The 10,021-nt window shown below is 42.3% G+C and overlaps 3 non-coding genes across 3 annotated transcripts; 2 read left to right on the top strand and 1 right to left on the bottom strand.

Annotated features, from left to right (window-relative positions):
- Positions 1 to 2,237: 2,237 nt before the first annotated feature.
- On the bottom strand, positions 2,238 to 2,309 carry trnap-cgg (transfer RNA proline (anticodon CGG)). The gene has a single exon. It is a non-coding gene; the product is annotated as a tRNA-Pro (tRNA).
- A 4,297-nt stretch (positions 2,310 to 6,606) lies between these two features.
- trnaq-uug (transfer RNA glutamine (anticodon UUG)) lies at positions 6,607 to 6,678 on the top strand. Its single transcript has one exon. It is a non-coding gene; the product is annotated as a tRNA-Gln (tRNA).
- Positions 6,679 to 8,876: 2,198 nt separating this feature from the next.
- Positions 8,877 to 8,949, top strand: trnat-cgu (transfer RNA threonine (anticodon CGU)). The gene has a single exon. It is a non-coding gene; the product is annotated as a tRNA-Thr (tRNA).
- Positions 8,950 to 10,021: the final 1,072 nt, after the last annotated feature.

Raw genomic sequence — 10,021 nt, 5'->3', positions numbered from 1 at the left:
AGCAGTGGTAGTAGTAGTCTAAATGTAGCTGTGGTAAACAATTAGCAGCTGGTAGATAAATCTCCCCATCTGGGTTATGGTCCCAGCACACTTCCGCTGCGCCACTCTGCTCTCCTTAACCTGCCCAGGAGCTGTTAAATCTGTGATTCACATTTTGAGGGTAGGTTTGGGAAGGACCAAGGTTCCAACAGCTATCTTTTATGTGAGCTTCCTGATTGCTCACATGTTGACTATTCACATTGGTGTTTTAAAAAAGGCAGTGATTTTAGCTTTGATTTACTCATCAGCTCTTTTTTGAAGTGATTTTAGACCTGGAACGAGCCATCTTTTATTTACTGTGGAGGTCCAAGTGGGAACGAGTGCAAAAAAGAGTGATGAAGAAGCCAAAGGAGAAAGGAGGGAAAAGAGTGCCGGACCTGTTATTGTTTTTAGGAAGCACATTTACAGCTATACACTTTGCCAATCAGTGTCTCACCCTGGCCGCCATCAAAGATGCCATTTGGACCTCCAGAAACTTGCTGGTATTTCTGTTTAGTCTTTGGTCTTGGACAGTTACCTGTCAATCTAAAACTGTATATCCTATTGTCTCTGGAACAATAGTTGGCAGTTGGAGGAGTAATGGCTCTTTACAGTGAATATGCAAAAGAAGATGTTCACAAGTTCAGCCCAGGTAAATGCTCAGCCCATATTCATACAGACCTAAACCTACTCACTTAATGCTGGTTACAATATTCTAAAATCAACAATGCCAGAGAAAAATGACAAAGTGTGATAACATTTTTTAATAAAGTATGAGCAGTTTTTAATAAGTTATTGGCTTTTTCCTTGCAAAGGTTTTTTTCCCAATAACATTTACAAGCATACCGTTAGTTATGGTGCCTGTGTTTGTCACGATGTGGAGAGCTGATGTTTGCAGGTAGTGTGGCCGAGTGTTCTAAGGCACTGGATTAAGGCTCCAGTCTCTCTGGAGGCGTGGGTTCAAATCCCACCACAGCGATGTAAATATTACATCGCTGGAAGCTAACCAATGTGATGTCTTACAGCTGTGTCATTTGGCCTGAACTTGGTGAAGTAACTAGAATCATCCATCAATCACCCTAACCTTGCTGAGATTGTTCTTTGTTAACCTGAGGTTCAACAATTCGTGAAACCTTCCTTTCCAGCACTTTGTAGAAGAAAATCAACAAATAATTGCAATAGTTAATCGTGATCTCTAATTGTCGTTATCATTTTGGCCATAATCGTGCAGCTCAAAGAGATTTTATCAAACCAGGTTGGGCAAGTAACCTTTCTGCTGACTTCTTAACAAATAAAGCAAGTAACACAACTCAAAGAAAGCTACTGTGATGGCTGGGAATCAAACCCAGGTCAACTGCTTGGAAGGCAGCTATGCTCACCACTATACCACCATCACTGGGCAATACAACGTTCACTTCAAATCTTGTAATACATCTGGGCATTGAGACTGGAAGTCCCTCCAGGGGGTCCTGTGTTATCACATTCACAAGAATGGGAAGTGTGTGTGTATGTGTGCTAGCTCCCTTTGATAGCTCAGTTGGTAGAGCGGAGGACTATAGAGGCATAAAGCTGAAATCTTTGGTTCAAAGGAGCTCTCTTTTCCAGAGTTTCCCTTCAGGGATCAATAAAGTATTTCCAATTCTGATGTAGAGATGGACGGACGACCCAAAAGCATAATACTTCTTGCCGAGACATAACATGAAACAAAAAAAAGAGGTGGGGTAGATATGAGCGCAAAAATCCTTTTACGACAGGCTTTACGTGAGATTCATGAAACGTTCGTATCACACCAATCAGAGCGTAAGAATGATCGTACATTGATAAATGCAGCGGCTGGAAAGCGACTTGATTTTGCCACTAAGAAGTGATAGTAGTATTGTGATGAATTTGCCTCGCGCGTGACACTCTTTTCCATCATATTCAATAACTAAACCAGATTATTCAATCCATTCCTCTACTTAAATGCAAAGTAGTCTCAACCAGGACCTAAAGCACCCTAAGCGAGAATCATAAACCTAGACCAATGAACAAGGAGAGTCATGTCCTGCTCATTGTTCCTCATATCTTTTCACAGTTTTTTTCTGTTGCGTGCAGTTGAAGCAGGATATGAAAATTGCCAACATGCTGTACTACAATTGTGCTGGCTCCTAATCTGGGTTAATTTAACAAGAAAACTGGATTTAAAGTACAGATTTGGGTTGGAACAGCACCTTGCTTCAGGGCTCGTCCGGGAGTTGAACCCGGGACCTCTCGCACCCGAAGCGAGAATCATACCCCTAGACCAACGAGCCACGTAAACATAGCTTATTAGCAATTTCCCATCAAGTAAATGTGACCAGTCAGTGACTCGAAAGCCAACCGTTAAGAAGTTTGTTTGGCATGTAGTGTTTTTATGGCTCCACTGCCAGATTGAGCTTTCTGATTATATTGGACTAAAGACTACTTTTGAAGCAAAACATTTTACCAACATTGGACCTTGAATTTTTTGGTCAAAAGTGACAGCAGATAAGCCTAGTTTCCACCATCTATTGGACGACAGACTACTTTTGTCAAAATTAGAAATTGAATATTGGTAAAAAAGAAATGCAGTTTGAAAGAGGAAATGCAGCTTGGATTTGTCACTTACTTGAAAGACTATGGTCAGGAAGATTGGCATGGGGTCTTTTCATGGCTCCACTGCCCGACTCAGCTTAACGATCTCATTTGACAACAGGAAGAATTTGATACAAAATATTTTTACCAAAACAAAGACTTGATTTTGTCAGTAAAAAGTGATAGTATAATATAACAGCTCTCCACATGACACACACAGGGACCGTGACTAACATTACGTTTGTTAATATCACCAGACATAAGGCCAGTTGGGTTATCTTTGGGCTGCTCTATGGTCTCCTGCAGAAGGATAAATCCCAGAGTTGGCTCACTCCAGGTTATTTAAACAACAAACGTCCCTGGGTGGACTTGAACCACCATCCTTTCAGTTAACAGCCGACTGCGCTGACCTATTGCGCCACAGAGACTGCGCCTGTCTGATGCTTTATGAGCGGGAGCTCGATCTTTAAGCCACAAGCATTTGCTTTATGGCTTTTTGAGGTCGTGTTGCACCTGTCTGCTTATCAGGCTATTTTCCTGTTACTCAGAAATTGGGGAAGCTGACTCATGTGGAAATGTAGAAGCTGGACGTGCATTGTATAGTTCTTACATGTCAATTGGATTCTGACTTTCAATTCAAATATTTGGCATCCAAGAAAGTTTCAGAACTGATGATGTATCAGTCATTTTGCTGGTGGTTTCTTGGTCACAGCAACAAGCTTGATCATTGACATAAAGTTGCACGCCACGTATCACAAAACTGTTGGGTGGGGCCTTATATGTTTGCTTGTATTACATCAAGTGACCTGCATACCAATGACTGCAAAGATTAATATGTATATGGGTTGCAGAACTGTACCTTCTAATAGACATAAGACCACTTGGGTTATCTTTGTGCTGCTCTATGGTCTTCTGCAGAAGTGTAAAGACCAGATTTGTCTCTCTCCAGGATATTTAAGCGACAAACGTCCCTGGGTGGACTTGAACCACCATCCTTTCGGCTAACAGCCGACTGCGCTGACCTATTGCGCCACAGAGACTGCGCCTGTCTGAGGTTTTATGAGCGGTAGCTCGATCTTTAAGCCACAAGCATTTGCTTTATGGCTGTCTGTTAAAACATGAACAGAGACAACTTCTCTTTGTTGAAGCATTATTACAATCAAGCATCAGGATATACATGGGGGGGGGGCTCTGCTATGGCTGTGGTAATAAAAGAAATACATAACATTGTAAAGGCTACCATACACAAGGCATAGGAATCATATATGCTAGTAAATAATAACAATAAACCCAATATCAATTACATTATCTTAATGAGCAAGGACATTTAACAATGGCCATTATATCGAATCAGGCAGGTATAAGCTAGCTAACAGGTGTAACCTAGTTAAAAAGTGAAGAACACAAACAAGCTAACTTTTAAATTTGCCAGAACTACAGACCAATACAACAACAGGCTTAAATGAACTGACAACATCAGTTCTAGGACTTACAGTTCTCAAAGACGCACACAATCTCAGTTGATTATCCTCCGGACAACTAGTCTCTTGCTCTTTTCTCTCACAATCACACCTGATATACGACTTTTAGTACAAAACTAAAGTAACAAGCCAATTTCGTAAAATGTAAGGAGTAGAAAGTGCAAATTGTAGTAGACTGCCTCAGTCTGTGGATCTTTATGGAGGAAGCTTGATTGATTGATATACCGCCTTATTTGTACCATAACAGAGATCTAATATTGTATTAAACCAGGTTGGGCAAGTAACCTTTCTGGTTACTTCTTGACAAATAGAGTAAGTAATATCACTCAACAAAAACTACTGCAAAGGCTGGGAATCAAACCCAGGTCAAGTGCTTGGAAGGCAGTTACCTAAAGCACCCTAAGTAAGTAAAAGGATTAATAAAGATAAGTCTAAGTCAATCTCAGAAAACAGTTTTAAAAAACTGAAAATCTTCAGGGGATGTAGCTCAGTGGTAGAGCTCATGCTTTCCATGTATGAGGACCTGGCATCTCCAGCAGGTATTATGGTAGAGTCTTTAAAAGAGCTGCAACAGATATTACCTCCTGTGGTAATCTGACTGGTAGGGTTAGAGAACGTAGTGGTAGACTAAGACCTCCTGTTACACAAACTAAGCGGTGTGCTCTTTCTTTTATACCTCAGACTATCAGACAGCACAACAAGCACTTTAAATGCACATGTTTTACAGTCTTTATTTTACTGTATTTATGTACTTAAACTGTAGAATGTTTATAGTATTATGCTCCAGTTTTTAGAGGTGTTACAGCAGTTATGAGCACTGTAGTTTCCATTTTCATAGATGAAATAAACTGGACATGCTATTAGGTTTACTCTTCAGCAGATGGAAACTTACATCCCAGACACTTGCTTTGCTAAACATCCACAGACTGGAAATAGACTTAGTGCTGATACAAATGATGAGATTTAGCAGAGATGGTTTCGATCCATCGACCTCTGGGTTATGGGCCCAGCACGCTTCCGCTGCGCCACTCTGCTCTGCTGTTTGGGCTCAAGGGATGGAAAATTCTGTGATTCACATTTTGAGGGAAGGTGGCAACAAAGGTTCTAACAGCTTACGGGTGGCAAAGTTTAACATTTTGTAGACCTTGCTACTTGCGTATCACTCTGCTCAGCCTCCCTGGTCTACTCCAAGGTGGTGGAAAGTAAGCTTCAGCCAATCCTCCGCCAAGTTGCCTGTTATTTGTAGGTAGTGTGGCGAGTGGTCTAAAGCGCTGGATTAAGGCGCCAGTCTCTCTGGAGGCGTGGGTTCAAATCCCACCACTGCCATTTGCATCTATTACATAGCTGGAAGCCAACTAAGGTGATGTCTTGCAGCTGTGTCATTTGGGCTGAACTTGGTGAAGTAACTAGAATCATCCATCAATTACCTTGCTGAGATTGTTCCTTGTCAACCTGAGGTTAAACAATTGGTGAAACCTTCCTTTCCAGCACTTTGGAGTAGAAAATCAAAAATAATTGTGATAATTAATCGTGATCTCCATTTGATCAAAATAATCGTGATTATCACTTGGCCATAATCATGCAGCCCAAAGAGATCTAATGTTTTATCAAACCAGTTGGACAAGTACCTTTCTGCTGACTTCTTGTTAAAAAAAGCAAGTAACATCACTCAAAGAAAGCTACTGCGATGGCTGGAATCAAACCCAGGTCAACTGCTTGGAAGGCAGCTATGCTCACCACTATACCACCATCACTGGACAATACATGTTCACTTCAAATCTTGTATACATCTGGGCATTGAGACTGTGAAGTGCGCTCTATCACTGAGCTACAGCCTCTGATGATTCCGAAATTCCCTCCAGGGGCTCCTGTGTTATCACATTCACAAGAATGGAAGTGCGTTCATAAACATTGTTGCCCTTCAATAGCTCAGTTGGTAGAGCGGAGGACTTATTATTATTTATTAATATAACATTAAAATAATCACGTTAGTCTTATTTTTTATGAATTAATTTATTTAAAAAACTATTAAAGAAGATAAGGATAAACAAGATAAAGATAGGATGGCTGAGCGTTCCAAGGCGCTGCGTTTAGGTCGCAGTCTCCACTGGGGGCTTGGATTCAAATCCCACTTCTTACATGATTGTTTCCTTCTAGAACTAATTTCAGAGACATGGTATTGGGAAGCTTGAACTCAGCTATTCTCTACATTGTAGTGCACATTAATTTGCGCAAGATACTGAATTGAAAGTACAGCCGCACCTTTTGTGAGCATCTGCATTATCACCCATGTAAAGTTACCATGTGTACACAGTAGACCTATCTACTGCTGTATTCATTGTTTGTGGCAAGTCCTTTAAAACCTATTCTTGACTTTTCTTGTTCCACATCCTGTGTGAACGCTTAGCTTACTAATGACTTAATTAGCCAGTAATTGTTGTGTGCCTTCAATAGCATAAGTGTTAATAATATGGAAGAAGCTGCCTGGCAAACCAATGTTGCCTTTTAGAACAGTGGTTCCATGGTGTAATGGTAAGCACTCTGGACTTTGAATCCAGTGATCTGAGTTCAAGTCTCGGTGGAACCTGGTTTTAAGCCAGAGTACTGTTGAAATAAAAAAATCAACCTCTACACTGTCCACATCTAGGCTAACGGGTAAAATATTCTTGGCTGTTTGACTGAAAACAGTATGTTGGTGGTGGCATGTTGAGCTGTGACCTGTACTTTATGTTAACTTAAAAGACCTCCAAATTTAGACTAAGTTGAACATATTGAGGATATTTCCACAATGTTGACCCAAATGTCAGTCTCTTTCCCATCTAGTTGGGACATGTCTGGACACAGGTGGACATTTTGTTGGACTTGGAATATTCAGTCAGGATGGCTGAGCCGTTCAAGGTGCTGCGTTCAGGTCACAGTCTCCACTGGAGGTGTAGGTTCGATATTGGGGATATTGTTTTTGTTTTGTTTTTTGCTGTTTGTTGTGGTGGTGTAGCTTAGGGGGGGTGGTAAGATAAGTCGCTTGCAAGGGTTACACAGTCATCAGCACACATTTGCAAACCGACTTTCAACAGTACATTCCCGTACCTACTTCACATTTGCTCTTTTGGTTGCTCGGCCAGTCTTATCAAATATGGCTGCCACGCACCAACAGGGGACCGTCGCAGAAAGGGATGGGGACGAAGATGGTGCATCCTGTTTAATTAGTTACACAGTTAAGCAGTTACACTTATATTCTATGGTCTTCTTTTAATTTTATGGCATGTTTATTGAGTAAATTAGAGGCAATTAGGGTGTTTTACGGTTGAGTGTATTCTGGGGTTGTGTAAATAAAGTAGGCAGGACTAGATTACAGCCGATAGATATCAGAGATCAACCCATTACCTTAGTTTTTATGCGTTGTACTTTTTCCTTGCCAGGTGAGTTATGGAAACTGTTACAGCATAGCGGAGTATTCTGTCCACCTCCACACCCGTAGTCTTCTCTTCAAGCAGACTTACTGCCTCCTGGTCTTGTCTTGACCTGGTTACCACTTTCTCATTTTTGTATGGCAGCACATCCAGCTGCTAGAGATTCTCAACAATCTGGAAGAGCTCCATGTTGGAAGGAACAGTGGACGTCAGAAGGTTGCGGCCGTAGCTGTTGCTCTACGATCCGTGCTGGGCCATGAAACGTTCCCCCCAGTCTGGTTCGAATGGTGAGCGGTCCATCTGGTGGACCGAACTTCACTGGCTCTATGGGGGTGAGATGTGGATGATCAGCACCAATGAGAAGGAGTGGGCTGGCGTTCTCAAACTACTGAAGGGAGAGACCTGCCAGGTACTTCTACCTCTTCTGCAGACTGACTGGATAGGATTGATCCGCCAAGCCTAGGCGAGCTAAGCCGTTACTCCCAATACTACCTGTCAGTATACTGTATGTTTAGCTTATATAAGGTAAAAGACAAATTTAGACTTAACAGTGTATGTACTTGTGGAGGTGCTGTGGCTTAGTTGGTTAAAGTGCCTGTCTAGTAACAGGAGATCCTGGGTTCAAATCCCAGCAACACCTTGTTGTTGGAGAGATTACCTCTTTTGGCGTGTCATCATCATGTCAACCCAATCCCTGTGAAAGTACCATGGTAGTAAATGAAAATGGCATGTTACATTTACACAGAAACACCAATAACATGCCCACAAGGTGTTCTATTTGCCTGATAACTAATGAAATTAATTAATAAATGCGCTACTTTGACTCCACTACAGTTCTGTGTCAGTCAACTGCTCCATTTCACTCACCACTGAGTCAGACTTAATGCCCCGCCCACAACAACATCTGATTGGCAGGCAACTTAAAAAGAAGTATAGGTAATCTCTGCAACAACAAGGTGCTGCCGGGATTTGAACCCAGGAACTTCTGCTGACTAGACAGGCACTTTAACTAACTAAGCCACAGCACCTCTGGGGATGAACACGGATGCATGGCCATTATGGAGGTACTCGGTGTAAACAACTGAGGTGGTTGGGTCATCTGGTAAGGATGCCTCCTGGGGGCCTCCGTAGAGAGCTGGTCCAGGCACATCCAGCTGGGAGGAGGCCTCGGGGAAGACCCAGGACTAGGTGGAGAGAGTACATCTCCAACCTGGCCTGGGAACGCCTCAGGATCCCCCAGTCGGAGCTGGTTTATGTGGCTCGGCAAAGGGCAGTTTGGGGTCCCCTGCTGGAGCTGCTGGACAAAGATGGATGGATGGAGGGAACCCTTTTCTCTAGCTCATTGTATGCTTGCAAGACGGACTTCGCTGCAGGAGGCGCTGTAGCTTAGTGGTTAAAGTGCCTGTCTCGTAAACAGGAGATCCTGGGTCCAAATCCCAGCAGTGCCTGGTTCACACTTAATGAATTGTTCTCTATGTTTTGCCAATACTAACGTGTGCAACTAAGTTAATGCTTGATGTTTCTAAAGCACTTAAGTGACATGTGGTGTTGTTTTGTACCATAACATTACATGTGTCCATGTAAAGCAAATTAAAGCCTTTTGTTGGAGGTGTTTTTGCAACTTTAGTGTGAAGATTATAAAGTTTTTATTATCATGAATTCCTTTAGTCTTACCTTGGAAGCTTAGGGCTCCTGCACACTGCCTGCATGGCGTGAGCGTGCCAGCTGAGGTTAGAATGCCTACCGTATTGGTCAATACTGTTAACATGAGAGAAATAAAAACAGACACGCCACACAGCAAACGCTATGTTGACTGTTGAGGAGGACTAAATTAAGACTGTATTTTAAGCTTTTCATGGCTTTCCATGAAACATGGCCAGCCTGGAGTGAGTGGTTAATGACCTTTGTGACCAGCTGCTGGACGAAGATGGATGGATGGAAGCAACCGTGTTCATTAGCTCATTGTATTCTTGCAAGACAGACTTATCTGTAGAAGGCACTGTAGCTTAGTGGTTAAAGTGCCTGTCTTGTAAACAGGAGATCCGGGTCCAAATCCCAGCAGGGAATGTTATAACCAGGAGGGAACGTTCTCTAAACGTTAGCGTTTGGTTCAAACTAACCTTTAGAGAACCAAAAACTAACGTCCCTAACGTTCTGTGTTAGTAGGGTACTTATCGCTGTCAAAAGGTATGGTGTTATGTTTGACAATGATACTCAATACAGGAAACATGACAATGCATAATATTTTTTTTTATTCTTCAAGTTTGTCTTTTGTGTCGTTAATGGCCACAAGTGAACAGTTCCTTTCTGCCTTTGACCGACATATTTCGGCTTGTTTTTCCAGCCCCTGCACAAACAGCAGAGCAGAGTGGCGCAGCGGAAGCGTGCTGGCCCCATAACCCAGAGGTCGATGGATCAAAACCATCCTCTGCTAATCCCTGTGCTTTGTACCAGCAGTAAATGATTTCCAATCTGTTGATGTTTAACATAGCGTCTGATGCTGCTAGTGTCTGAAGTGAA

This window comes from Etheostoma spectabile, unplaced genomic scaffold (assembly GCF_008692095.1).
Source record: "Etheostoma spectabile isolate EspeVRDwgs_2016 unplaced genomic scaffold, UIUC_Espe_1.0 scaffold00019278, whole genome shotgun sequence".
Taxonomy (NCBI): Eukaryota; Metazoa; Chordata; class Actinopteri; order Perciformes; family Percidae; genus Etheostoma; species Etheostoma spectabile.
The sequence above is the reverse complement of the archived record's forward strand: the minus strand, read 5'-3'. Positions and strand labels throughout refer to the sequence as shown.